General features: G+C 37.4%; 2 non-coding genes across 2 annotated transcripts; both read right to left on the bottom strand.

The window, feature by feature from the left end:
• Positions 1 to 310: 310 nt before the first annotated feature.
• LOC145118096 (small nucleolar RNA R71) lies at positions 311 to 416 on the bottom strand. Its single transcript, XR_013713079.1, has one exon. It is a non-coding gene; the product is annotated as a small nucleolar RNA R71 (small nucleolar RNA).
• A 10,627-nt stretch (positions 417 to 11,043) lies between these two features.
• LOC145118008 (small nucleolar RNA R71) lies at positions 11,044 to 11,150 on the bottom strand. The gene has a single exon (XR_013712994.1). It is a non-coding gene; the product is annotated as a small nucleolar RNA R71 (small nucleolar RNA).
• Positions 11,151 to 14,835: the final 3,685 nt, after the last annotated feature.

The raw sequence follows: 14,835 nt of genomic DNA, 5'->3' as shown, positions 1-14,835 counted from the left end.
GCAACCCGCAATTCCAGCGACTGCCACTTTTGAGCTTAAGGGTCACATTCTTGCTCAAGTCAAGGAGATCCCCTTCTATGGAAAAGACCACGAAGATGCCTATAAACACTTGGATGAAGTCAATGATGTACCTGATTATTTTAATGTTCCAAATGTGCCTCGCGAAACCTAACTTTTTCGTATGCTTCCAGTTACATTCAAAGGTGCTGCAAAGGATTGGCTCAAGTCACTCCCTCCCGGATCCATCACTACATGGGCTAAGATGAAGGAAGAATTTATTGACCAGTTTTTCCCACCCTCGAAAATAGCCAAGTTGAAGAAAGTTATCGCCAACTTTAACAACAACCTGGAGAGTCCCTTTATGAGGCATGGGAGAGATACAAAAGTCTACTAAGGAATTGCCCACATCATGATCTTAATAGCCAACAAGAAGTCTCCATTTTCTATGATGGAGTCAATGTAACAACTAGGCAGCTCCTAGACTCGCAAGGACACCTCACAAAGAAGGCACCCCCGGTGATCAAAGAACTGATTGAAGAATTCTCTAAGCATTCTAGAGAATACCACAATCCAAGGAATGATATGACCAAGGGATCGGCTTACGCAACTTCTGAAGATTTGTCGGCAGTTATGGTAATGTTGAAAACCATGGATAGAAGGATGGATAAAATGGATCAAACAATCCATGCTATTCGGGTAGGATGTGAAAATTGCAATGGGCTTCATCTAACTAGAGATTGTGATTTGGACGAGAACGGGAATAAGAAAGTGCAAGTATGCTATTCTAGTGGTGATAGGTTCGATGACGATTGGCGAAAACCTAAGAAAGATTGGCTCCCTTATGATGAGTACAAGAAAGCGAGGGAGGAGAAATTTAGACAAAAGGCAAGGGGTTTTTACCAAAAGGAGGAGCCGGTACAAGAAAAGAAACCAAATCTAGAAGAAATGCTCACTAAATTTGTAGCTGCATCCGAAAAAAGACACAATGACCACGATGCTGCAATACAAGATACAAGAACAATATTAAGGAATCAGCAAGCATCTATTCACAACATTGAGATGCAGCTGGGGCAACTTGCCCAACAAATGAATCAAAGAGCACCAGGAGAACTTCCGAGTAACACCGAAAACAATCCAAAAGGCGCACATATAAACATTGTCAGAACTAGGAGTGGGAAGATTATAACCCCTCTGGCCCCTATTCAGAACAAAGATCCGAAGCCGGTGCAAGAAAAGGAGACAGAAGGGTAGAATCAAGATCAGAACCAGCTGAGCCCAGACCCTACTCACCGAGTCCATGATATGGACTCGGCGAGTCCGCCACCTGATCATAAAAGTCAAATTCCTGTTAAGCCATATCAGCCTCCACTGCCATATCCAGCCCGAGCTAGATAAGAAAAGAATGAAGAAGACTACCAGAAGTTTCTAGAACACATAAAGGCTCTTCAAATCAACATACCATTCATAGAAGCGGTTGCCCAAATGCCAAAATACGCCAAATTTCTCAAGGAGCTTCTAACTAATAGAAGGAAGATGGAAGAAGTGAAGAAGGTGGTCCTAAACGAAAACTGTTCAGCTGCTATGTTGAACACACTTCCTAAGAAGAAAGGAGATCCGGGAAGTTTAACATTGCCCTGTCAATTTGGAAACTTGGCCACCATATATGCACTAGCTGATTCGGGGCAAGTGTAAACCTCATGCCTTATTCATTTTTCAAAAAGTTAGATCTCCCCGAGCCAAGACCCATTCGCATGGCAATCCACCTAGCAAACAAAACGGTTACATTTCCTAGGGGAATCTGTGAAGATCTTTTGGTAAAGGTGGATAAGTTCGTGTTCCCTGCGGATTTTATAATTTTGGACATGGAAGCGGATCCTCAAGTCCCGATCATCCTTGGAAGACCTTTCCTTAATACCGCAAGCGCTATAGTTGACATGCGAGATTCAAAACTTACTCTACGGGTGGGAGATGAATCAGTCACTTTCGGGGTTGATCAAGCCATGAAGCATGCAAGGAACAGTGATGACACGACATTTTCAATTGATATGTTGGATGAATTAATGGAGGAATGGAACAATGAAGAACCAAACAAGTCCACCATCGCCTTTGATGAAGTTCTTGATGCTGAAAGAGACTTACTGGAAATAAAGAGACTGCTGGAAGAAGCTGATTATAATGAACTAATAAAAACCACTGAGCAGCTTACTCGCCGAGTAGCCCCGATCTACTCGGCGAGTCCATATGAAGAACCTAGAGTTATCGCGAATTCTGCCCAGGACTCGACGAGTCACTTCACTGGACTCGACGTGTTCACCATGCAGAACACGAAAATAGAGCTGAAATCGCTACCAGATCACTTGGAGTACGCATTCCTTGAAGATGGCCAACAAAAACCTGTTTTAATAGCTTCTGACCTCTCCAAATCTGAAAAAGAAGAATTAGTCCATGTCCTAAAGAAGAGAAAGAGTGCCATTTCATGGAGTATCACCGATATCAAGGGAATAAGCCCCTCTTATTGCTCTCACAAGATCAACCTGGAAGAAGAAGCAAAGCCGGTAATGCAACACCAAAGAATACTGAACCCAAACATGCAAGAAGTGGTCAAGAAGGAAGTAGTCAAGCTTTTAGATGCGGGGATCATTTATTCTATTTCCGACAGTCCATGGGTTAGTCCTGTTCAAGTGGTGCCCAAGAAAGGCGGGATGACGGTCGTAGCAAACGAGAAGAACGAGCTTATTCCGACCCGAACGGTAACCGGTTGGCGAGTGTGCATCGATTATCGAAAACTAAACGATGCCACTCGTAAAGACCATTTTCCTTTACCTTTTATTGATCAAATGCTTGAAAGATTGTCCGACCATAGCTACTATTGTTTCTTAGATGGATTTTCGGGTTACTTCCAAATACCCATAGACCCAATTGACCAAGAAAAGACTACTTTCACTTGCCCTAGTGGGACTTTTGCCTATCGCCGCATGCCCTTTGGGTTATGCAATGCACCTGCAACATTTTAAAGGTGCATGACGGCCATATTCCATGACATGGTGGAAAAATTCATGGAAGTATTTATGGACGATTTTTCTGTTTTTGGATCTTCCTTCCATGATTGTCTTGCTAACCTGGATCTAATGCTTGCAAGGTGTGAAAAAACCGATTTAGTCCTCAATTGGGAAAAATGTCACTTTATGGTTAAAGAGGGTATAGTCTTGGGCCACAAGGTATCCAAAGCGGGAATTGAGGTGGATCGGGCAAAAATAGACACAATTGCTAAATTACCTCCACCGACTAATGTAAAGGGCATTAGGAGTTTTTTAGGTCACGCGGGTTTTTACCGCCGTTTCATAAAAGATTTTTCTAAAATAACTAGACCTCTAACACAATTACTTTTAAAAGATGCACCATTTAATTTCACTAAAGAGTGTTTAGAGGCCTTTCAATTCCTGAAAGAAAAATTAACTAATGCCCCGATCATTATTGCCCCGAATTGGAACCTACCTTTTGAAATAATGTGTGACGCGAGCGACTTTGCATTAGGAGCTGTACTTGGCCAAAGGGTTGATAAGCACTTTCGACCCATTTATTATGCAAGCAAGACTTTGAATCAGGCCCAAGAAAATTACACCACAACTGAAAAAGAATTACTAGCCGTGGTGTATGCTTTTGACAAATTCCGCCCTTATCTTATTTTATCTAAAACCATTGTTTTTACTGACCACTCTGCTATTGAGTACTTGTTTTCCAAGCAAGATGCAAAGCCAAGATTGATACGTTGGGTTCTACTTTTACAAGAATTTGATATCGAGATACACGATAAAAAAGGGAATGGAGAATGTAGCTGCCGACCACTTATCAAGACTAGAAAACCCGCATTTGGAAGCATTGGAAGAAGATAAAATTGGAGATGACTTTCCGGACGAGTACATTTTAGTGACCACGGGGAGGAGCCATGGTTTGCAGATATAACTAATTACTTAGCTACCAAGTATATTCCAAAAGATTTAACCCGCCAACAAAAGAAGAAATTCTTTTCAGAAATAAAATACTACTTTTGGGACGATCCATATGTTTTCCGAAGCTGCGCGGATGGGATCATAAGGAGATGTGTATTTGGGAAAGAAAGCCGAGAAATTTTGGAGCATTGCCATAGCGGGCCCACCGGTGGACATCATGGAGCACATTACACGGCTAAGAAGATATTTGATATTGGGTTTTATTGGCCCACAATTTTTAAAGATGCTACCCAATATGTCAAAGAGTGTGATATATGCCAAAGAGCGGGAAACATATCATCCCGAAACGAGATGCCACAACATAGTATTCAAGTGTGTGAAGTGTTTGATGTGTGGGGGATCGATTTCATGGGACCATTTCCAATGTCAAAAGGGAACAAATATATTTTGGTGGCGGTTGATTATGTATCCAAATGGGCGGAGGCACAAGCTTTACCAACTAATGATGCTCGGGTGGTGGTGCGCTTTCTAAAGAAGTTATTCTCAAGATTTGGAGTCCCTAAAGCTCTTATTAGTGACCGGGGCACTCACTTTGCCACTGATCAATTAGAAAAAGTGTTAAGAAAATATGGGGTAACCCATAAATTCTCTACATCTTACCATCCACAAACTAGTGAGCAAACTGAAGTGACGAACAGAGCATTAAAAAGAATTTTGGAGAGATCGGTGGGTAGCAATCGAAAGGAATGGTCGGATAGGTTAGATGATGCACTTTGGGCCTTCCGAACAACTTTTAAAACACCTATTGGTACTACACCATATAGGCTAGTTTATGGGAAGCAATGTCATTTACCGGTAGAAATAGAGCATAAAGCTTTTTGGGCTTTAAAAATGTGCAATTTTGATGTAGCTGAACTTAGAACCAACCGGTTGATGCAAATGAATGCTCTTGAAGAACTTAGGAATGAGGATTACACTAGCTCCTTGATTTACAAAGAAAAAACCAAGAATTGGCATGACAAAAGAATCAAGGGTAATAAAGACTTTCACGAAGGGCAAAAAGTGTTACTTTTTAATTCAAGGCTCAAACTCTTTCCGGGCAAGCTAAATTCACGATAGGATGGTCCATTTATAGTGAAGAAAGTTTTTCCACATGGAGCTATTGAGTTATTATCAAGAGATGGCACTCCTTTCAAAGTTAATGGACATAGGGTGAAAAAATATGAAGAAGGAATCCCGAGGAATGAAGAACTTGAAGAAGGGTTGCTGCTGGAAGGCATGGCAGAAACGTAGAGCGGGAAGGAGTCCAGCTAACGACTCCTTAAAAAGAAGCGTTTCCGGGAGGAAACCTGAGTTTAGAGTTTGCATTTCTTTTCCCTTTATTTTTCTTTTTGTTTTTCACTTTTAGGATCTGTTTTTTTTTTCAATCTTCTTTTGAAATTATGTTTAACATGATTGCTTGAGGGCAAGCAATGCTCAAAGTTTGGGGTGGTGGCTTTAAAAATCGAGTTTTTTTTTTCAAACTGAATGATGAACTCGCCGAGTTCATAAATTACTCGGCGAGTACTTTTTGAAATCCACGAAAAATCGCGAACTCGCGTTTCTACTCGGTGAGTCGGTGTTCCTACTCGACGAGTCCACGTATTTACTTGAAATTTTTATTTTATTTTTTTACAATCTGTAAATAGGGTTTCTTTTACCCTAATCATTTTCACCAGCCGCCTCCCAAGCATACTCGCCGAGCATTTCGTTTTCTCTCAAGCAACTCCTTTGATTTCTCGCTGAATCTTCATCTACAAAGCCAAAGAAATCATGTCCAGAAGAGGCCAGAGCTCTAGAGGAGGAGGTTATGGAGATATTCCATGGCTTGCCTTCCCACGAATTACTTCAAGGTCTTCGCAAGATCGGGCGAAAAACAGATTGGAGACGCTGAAACAGAAAGAGATTTACCTCCCCAATGCAATTAATTGGGATTGGCTGAGTCAGACTGGGTTGGAAGAGGAGTTAACACCCTACTTGGTGAAATCTTTTGAAGTGAGAGGAGCAACAATAATATGTGATGGGTGGATGCAGCTTTTCAAAATGCAAGAACCCGTATTTAAGGAACTGTGCTGGGAATTCTTTGCTACTATCTCGTTCCGGGGTGGTAGTGAATACTATAACCCAAATGTTATCACTTTTTGCCTTGGAGGGGAGCTGCGTCAGTGCAGCATAGCAGAACTTGCTTGGAGGGTAGGTCTTTATGATCAAAACGTCATTATGTCAGAGGACTTTGAAACATTTTTGGAGCAATGTCATAAGGATCTTCCCGAGGAATTCGTTGCCTCCACTTGGTGGAATAGTATTGCAAATCATGTTTATATTCCCTCTTCTGCTCAGGAAGACCATATCCGTTCTCCGATCCATCGTCTCATCCATCGCCTCATTGCCAGCACCATCAACATGAGGAAGGATGATGACAAAGTCCCTACTCTCGATATTTTATACTTGTGGAGCATAATCACCCCAGAATTTTTTTGCAACTTGCCTTATTGTTTGGCAAAATATCTTGTGGATGGAGCGGTGAAGGAAAAGATTACCTCCAAAATTAATGGGGGTATGTTTGTTACAAGACTAGCAAGATCGTATGGGGTTTTGGATATGCAAGAGGCAAGGGCATGAACAGTAATTTCTCCTCCTCCATTTAGCACTACATTATTCCGGAGGGAAAGGATTGCGGAGAAGTTTGGGGATTCATATGCAATCCCACTTGAAGATGAGGTGATTGTTCCCGAGGAGCCGGGAAGAAGAGTTAGGCAAAGGAGGGAACGGGCCCGAGAAGACCCGCCGGTTATCTCGGTGGAAGACGAGGATGGAGGGTGGAATAATGTGGAGTATAGGAGGTATTTGGATGATATTGGCCGAGGTGTTAACTATAATAATGAGTCATTCACTTATCTCTTTCAACAAATGAACATTGCTCCAAGGCCCGATCCCGGATATCCATACATAATGAGTTGGGAGGAGCGTATGCAAAGGAGGAACAACCAAGCAAGTGGAAGTGGAGCAGGAGGAGAGGACATGGAAGAAGAAGCTTGAAATTTGCTTTTATTTGGATGTTTTTTTATTTTCTTTTGTTTGGTGTTTGAACTTTGATGTACCCGAATATTAATTAGGATCCTGTTTGTTTTCTTTCACTTGTGGTTGTTTGTTTTTCAGGTTTGAAGATTAGGATACATTTAGGAGTCTCATTGGTCAAGGCTAAAGTGAGGGTTGGTTTAGATGAGAATGTGAAATGTTACATCTAAGGTTGAGTCCGTTAGGAATAAGAGTGACAAAATGCGTTATTACTGAAGAAAATAAAAGAAGAGTCACTGAAGTCTCCTGTTTCAGCACCTCAGCCAAGGATAAACAGCAGAAAAATTAATTTTCGACTCAGCGTTCAACTCGCCGAGTGCACCTACGGTACTCGCCGAGTTTATGTGCAATTCCATGATTTTCTGCTGGCGTCCGGTCTAGTCGCCGAGTTCACGGTTGACTCGCCGAGTCCCTCAACGTTTCACTCTCAAGATCTGTTTTAGGCACATTCACTACATCTTTTATCCGTATTTTCGTGGAGATTCATTCCTGGAAGATTTCTGAGAGCTTTGTCTTAAACAATTGGAGCTATTTAGAAGTTTACCACACGCGACATGATACCCAAGGCATGGATGAGCTGTTCCCATGCCCAAAGTCAGCTGAAGATGGAGCTTTCAATGAAGAATATCAACCTCGCAACTACTATCCCAGGGGAGTTTGTTCTAATTCTCTCTTTACTTTTATGTTCGTTTTCATGCATAACATGCAATGGGGACATTGCATTAATTAAGTGTGGGGTAGGGGGTTGGCTACATTTTAGTCAACTTAGAATCCTAATTTAGGCTTAATTTTTTTCAAAAATCTTGCATAAAAAAATTGCTTACGACTTAACTTAGAAAACTATGGTAAAAGTAATTAGGATTCCATGTTAGAATTATGTTGATGATTGCATGAAGACCCAAATGTTTAGTTGAGCCTATATACGTTCTAGTGCATTGTGGCCTCCTTATTCTAGTGAAATCATGGGACAAAAACACGACCTTGCTTAGTTTGAAGGATGCAATATGTTTAGCATCGTGTACCAGAAATGTATCCAGGAAAATTTTATTTTTAACCAATAAAGGTTGAAGTTGAGCGCCCCTGCTTAAGCATGTAGGTTTTTGAGTGATAAAAAAAGTGAGGTACATGTAAAAATAATAATAAAAAAAAAGAGAGAGAATTACAAGAAAAAGTTTGAAGAATTTTTGGAGCATCAAAGTCAAAGTATGAAGATCAAAGATAAAAAAATTCTGAAGAAATTCAAAAATTGAAGATACCCAAAAATCAAAGATCAAATTGTCAAAGAAGTGAAGAATTCCAAAGAGCTTCATAGTGGTATCATAAATTGTAATTTTCTAGATTATGTATGCTTGGGTTGCTCAACCAAAAATACCTTGAGGATTAGGAAGTTTTCTGCGGATGGATTCGGAGAGATGCATAAAATGAGCATTGTTCGGAATAAGTGGGCGAATGTTTATGAGGATTGTAAGTATTTAGAGTATTGGGGGGTCTTTAGGAAAATTTTAGACACAAATGCATGCGTTGCGGTCTTGGCATAATGGATGGATCCAATTGGAATTGTCTTATGTGATTCTAGTGTGCTAAAATTCGGTTTTGCTTGGGGGCAAGCAAAAGTCAAGTGTGGGGTATTTTGATATGTGCATATTTAGCCATGTGTTTAGTATAGATTTTATCAATTATTTGCTAATTATTTGCATAATATGGACAAAAGGTACTTAATAATGTCTAAATTATATTTTCAGTCCAGAAGACATGCTTGGAAGCAAAAAGGAAGAAGGAGAAGCAATCAGAAGCTGGAGAATGAAGAAAGAAGAACAAACCTGGAGCTACTCGGCGAGTTCAGAAGCTACTCGGCGAGTTCCAATGAATGTTCGCGAAGTAATGTCCAGAATCCTTGCCGTACACGTATTTCTTAAAGGAACTCGGCGAGTTGGATACCTACTCGCCGAGTTGCCCCTGTTTTGAGATAATTATAAATAGAGGATCTAATTCCGAATTAGGGAGTTTTTTTGGATCTCTGGAGAATTACTTGCGACTGAGGAAACCCTTGGAGACTTGAAGAACCCTAATCTTTGATCTTTAGAAGACTCAAGGCGAATTAGGTTAAATTTTCCACTTATTCTTAGAAGTGAATCATGTTTAGATCAACTAAATTCGTTTTTAACTTCTCTTTTACTGTAATCATGAGCTGAATTTTCGTAGTTTCTGTTTAGGAAAGACCAAATTACTCCTATGGTTTGATTTATACTTTGATTGATTGATTATTGGTGATTTTATTAAGTTAAGTTTGTTAAAGACCCTTATGCATTAACCATAACTATTTTATGTTAATAGGAAGACAATTAGGCTGCATGAACATCTCTTAATAGTTAACCTCATATGATTTATGTGAACACTTCATTATATGCCTAGGATTAGTGAATATGAAACTAGGATTAATTAGAGAATGGGTAAATTAATGTGTGAGCTTGTTTGAGACACCAACAAACAAGAGGTTAGTTGAATTACTAATTTGATTAACCAATTACAAATCTTATTTAATCCAAATAATTGAACTAGGGAGTTAATTAGTTTAAACACTTGATCACTGCTTGAATTGATTAATTTCCTAAGGGTTGGTAATAGTGGATGCAAATCTAATCACTATAGTTGGTAACCAATAACAATTAATTTATTACTTTACCATAAAATTAACCATAGGAGTGAATTGGTTGGACCTAAACAGAAACCCTTTTATCAAATTTGGTGAATTTTTACTTGCTTTAGTTGATTAGTTAATTACGTGTTAGGTGGTGTGTTTAAGTTTCTAGTCTTGTAAAACTAGAGAAAACCCTTACTTATATTACTTGTTTAGTTAAAATTAGTTATTAGTTTAATTTCCGTTCCCTGAGTTCGACACCCTACTTATTCAACTATACCACTAAAAGACAGGTTCACTGCCTTTGTGTGCTAAATCTATATTTTTAGAGTAGGAATAAAACCAATGCATTTTACACACATCAAGTTTTTGGCGCCGTTGTCGGGGAACGGTTCAAAAATTAGCATTAATATCTAGTTTTATCGATCCTTTGTGTGAGATTTATCTTGCATTATTTTTTTAGGTAATTTAGTTGATAGGACTAGTATTCATAGTTTTCTGTTTTAGAAATTTAATTAGATTTTTTTTCTTTTCTTTTCTGTTTCTGCCTTAAACTCGCCCAGTGCAATCGACTCTACTCGGCGAGTCCATCGCTGATTCACAGTTTTTATTTTAGTTTCTTTTTGTTCTTTTCACGCGTTTTTCTTACTTTAATTTCAGTTGTTACATGACCCGAGGATCCAATATGTCTTTGGTTCCCCCACTTGAAGACCCGGAGTCCGCTCTAAGAAAGAACAAAGGAAAAACCGTTGGAGAATCCGCTTCTTCAAAGAACTCACCTTTGAAGAAATACAAATCCGTTTTTAGAAAGAAAAAGAGCAGCAAATCAGGAGCATCCAACACCTCTTCCTTGGCAAACGAAGACCCAATCAAGGAAGACATCGTGAACGAGTCTGAAGGAGAAGAAAGCGAATTTGAAGAAGGTAGCGATCTAGAAGGCAACTTTAACAACACCATGGCGAACATTGATGAAGTTCCCATGGGCGAATGGAAGAAGAGGATACGGGATGATACCGGCCCGGGACTTGTGCAACCCGCAATTCCCGCGACTGCCACTTTTGAGCTTAAGGGTCACATTCTTGCTCAACTCAAGGAGATCCCTTCTATGGAAAAGACCACGAAGATGCCTATAAACACTTGGATGAAGTCAATGATGTAGCTGATTATTTTAATGTTCCAAATGTGCCTCGCGAAACCCAGCTGCTTCGTATGCTTCCAGTTACATTCAAAGGTGCTGCAAAGGATTGGCTCAAGTCACTCCCTCCCGGATCCATCACTACATGGGCTAAGATGAAGGAATAATTTATTGACCAGTTTTGCCCACCCTCGAAAATAGCCAAGTTGAAGAAAGTTATCGCCAACTTTGAACAACAACCTGGAGAGTCCCTTTATGAGGCATGGGAGAGATACAAAAGTCTACTAAGGAATTGCCCACATCATGATCTTAATAGCCAACAAGAAGTCTCCATTTTCTATGATGGAGTCAATGTAACAACTAGGCAGCTCCTAGACTCGCAAGGACCCCTCACAAAGAAGGCACCCCCGGTGATCAAAGAACTGATTGAAGAATTCTCTAAGCATTCTAGGTCGTGAGTATTCCATCTCGAGGATGATTGGACTCATAGTATATGGGCATTCCAACCTGTTGGTTGTGGGCCTGAGGTATTCCATCCCGATGATGATTGGACCCATATTATGTTGGCATTCCAACCGGATGGTTGAGGGCCTGGGGTATTCCAACCCGATGGTTGACTGGACCCATAGTATGAAGTTTATGATTTATATGTGTATTATTGTGGGTATGGGTATTTTGGGGGAAACTCACTAAGCTCTCGGGCTTATAGTTTCAGTTTATTGTTTCAGGTACATCAGGGGATCGCGGCAAGGCAAAAGCGTGATCGTACAGCTCCTCACATTTTATGAATTTGTTTCTGGGATACTCTGATATGGAACTAATTTGAAAACAAATTGTAATAACTTAACGGTTTTAAATGTTTGAAAAAGTTTTAAATTGGCTTAAATTTTATGGGTGTTACATCAAGCATTTAAATCATTTGGACTATGTGTTATTATTTTTTTGATTGTTTATAGGGTATAACTTTAATATAGATTTAAAAAAAAAAGCAAAGTAAATATAGAAAAAAGAGAAGCAATTAAGGGTTTGTACTTTGAACTCTAGCTATACAGATTAAAAAAAAGGTTCATCTCCCGTGAGATACTAGAAATTCTTATTCTTTTTGTCAAAAGTTATACAAAAGCAATAAAGAGAATATAACTATAGGAATTAAACCGAGGTGTCTTAATTAATATAAGATGTTTATACCAAGTCCACTGAAGGTTATTTGATGTTATGTAGTAACAAATGCACTTATTATTAAACAGATAAATTTGGGCCCCCAACTTGCTATGGGCCCTGGGCAGTAGCCTAGTTTGGCCCCTCCTAAACTGGGACTGCATAAAATAACTATAGTATGTGTTGACGTTGATAAGCTTGATACGTTGGCACTGGTAGTAGAGAAGACGCTGACGCTGATAGATAACTTGTACAAGTGTTTGACTCATCAGATCATAATGTGTGACCTTACAATCACCTCCTATCTGATGATGTCAAAACTAATCTTCAATGAGTTCTTTAACTCAATCTCTCCGTATGCTCCCCCTGAGAATATGATTGAAAGTTATAGAAAGTTTAATTTTAAGTTCTTCATCTTTTAACGAGTGCTCTGTCTGAGAATGTGAATGACTTTAAAACTGCTTGCAATTTGTACGAGCTATCAACGAACGGAACGTGAAGAGCTGAGAGTTTTGATGTCCACGTGTTAATCCGCTTGACTCCCCCTTTTATTGATAACATCTAGGAGTTACTTCATTTATAGCTAGGTTCTCCCCCTTTTTGACATAGAAAATAAAACTGGAGAAAAAAAAATTATAGAATCTGAGTTGCAGCTTGTAGTTTATATAGAGTGTGATGTTTCCTGATAGTGTGGGCTTAAACTACCACTCATTGACATAGTGTTGCGAGATCTCATCAGCGTGTGGTTTCATACACTGACTCATTAATCACTTTTACTAGAAGAAAAGGGCAAGAATGGTATGATGTGTGTGATAAGTTGTGGTGTTTTAGCTTAACCATCGACATAGATTTGTCAAGCTCTCATCATCATATGATACATTACGCTGAATCATAAAACTTTAAAGAAGAATATAAAGGCAAGAATGTGTTGGTGTGTATGATAGCCTACGATACATAGGTTAACCATCCGCACAAAGTTTCAAACTTTTATCAGTGTGTGGTATAAAATTGAATCGTCAAGTTTTATTAAGAAGATAAATGAAAGAATGGATTGTTTCAGTCACGCTGAGGTGAAATTAGCGTGAATCATAAACAATTTTAACTTAAGTTTTGACATAATAAGTCCTTCATCGTCAAAGTTATAACTTTTTTAGTCCCTTCCATTAATTGAGTCAACTAAATTATGCATAAATAAATCATTAATACTTGTCAAAAGTTTGAATACTTAAACTAAGGAAGGTTATTAAGAAATTTAATTTGAAGTAAAATGACAATTTTAAAATATAAATTTATCTATATAAATTAATTTACATTTCTTAAACTAGACACTGACAGTAATTAATTTACATCAAATGTATAAACAAATAATATAAATATAAGTTTTAAACATAAATATTTTATTTAAAAGTGGTAATTTTTTATTACATAAAACTAATAATAAAATATAATAATTATTTCTCCGTAAGAAAACTATTCGCCAAAAGAGCTATTTATCGTCGTTGTTTTGCGCGAGCACACATCTAATATATATATATATATATATATATATATATATATATATATATATATATATATATATATATATATATATATATATATATATATATATATAATGTGTGTTAGTTATTTTTTCTAACCTTTTTAAACTAAAAATCTGACAAGAGCAACAACTAGATGTAATTAGTCAACATTTGATTATGGAAAAGATACTGGGAAAGACTTTTTTTTATATAATTATTAATTTTAGTTTGATAATATTAATACAAAAGTCACATATACAAAATTTTGAGCATAATTCGGCAACTTGGACGTCAAAGTAATTTAATTCTATTTGTCTTTTTTTCTTTTTAAGAAATTATTTTTACTAGCGGTTTGAAGTTTTCTTTATAATAAGTTTATAGTTAGATAAAGAATTCTTAGTTATTTAAAGTAAAATTCGATTTTTGATGACATAAACTTTTAAGAAACTGAATAAAAAGTCTTATATAGAATAAAGTTCAAATTCAAATTGAAGTTTCACTGTATGATTGAATTCTATTAATTTCAATTTTAATGTAAGTTATGGGGGACATTTCTGCCACCTAACCATAAAAAAAAGAAATTATTATTAAAAATTACTTTATAATTCTTAACTCTTGTGTAAAATATATCATTTTCAAAGAATCTTCTTAATAATGAAATCAATCCAATAATGCACATCGTAATAAAATAAGAGCGGTAAAGCAGCAAATGTCCCAAATATTAAATTAATACCCTTAAAAATTGGATTTTTACTAACCACCCCCTATGAATAATAAAAAATAGCATCTTTTTCAATACCTGTAAATCCACTAACATCTTTAACTTTTCTTTTGTCACACCAATATTTTAAAACAGTGGATGATATATTTATATTTTATTTATTTTTATAAAAGTTAGGTTTGTGTTCATTGGGTCTAGTCAGAATTCACCAAAGCCAACCTGTGATTCTTCTAATTATTCCTAATTTTTAATTTAATATTTTAATCTTAGATTTTTTTTTTCTTTTTTTAATTTTAGTTTTTATGATTGCTGTAATCATGAAGAAGGAAGAACAGAAGGTTCTGTTTCTGGTTAATCTCTGAAAATTACAGGACCAGAAAATGTGGCAGATATTATGCAAATTAATCGATTTTTTCCCATAGTTGTAATCATCAAATTTAATTTAGCTTTTGTACAAATGAACTAATATTTATAATTTTGGATCTTGTAATGAGATCATATATGAAGATAAACACGTAATATTCATTATACAAGTCAATTGGCGAGAGTTGCTCTAAATAATTTTTGCTATAGAAGAATAAGTTTAATATTTTTTT

The sequence above is a fragment of the Lactuca virosa genome, chromosome 5 (genome assembly GCF_052849685.1).
Source record: "Lactuca virosa cultivar CGN04683 chromosome 5, Lactuca_virosa_CGN04683_v6, whole genome shotgun sequence".
Taxonomy (NCBI): Eukaryota; Viridiplantae; Streptophyta; class Magnoliopsida; order Asterales; family Asteraceae; genus Lactuca; species Lactuca virosa.
This window is presented reverse-complemented; position numbering and strand designations above follow the sequence as displayed.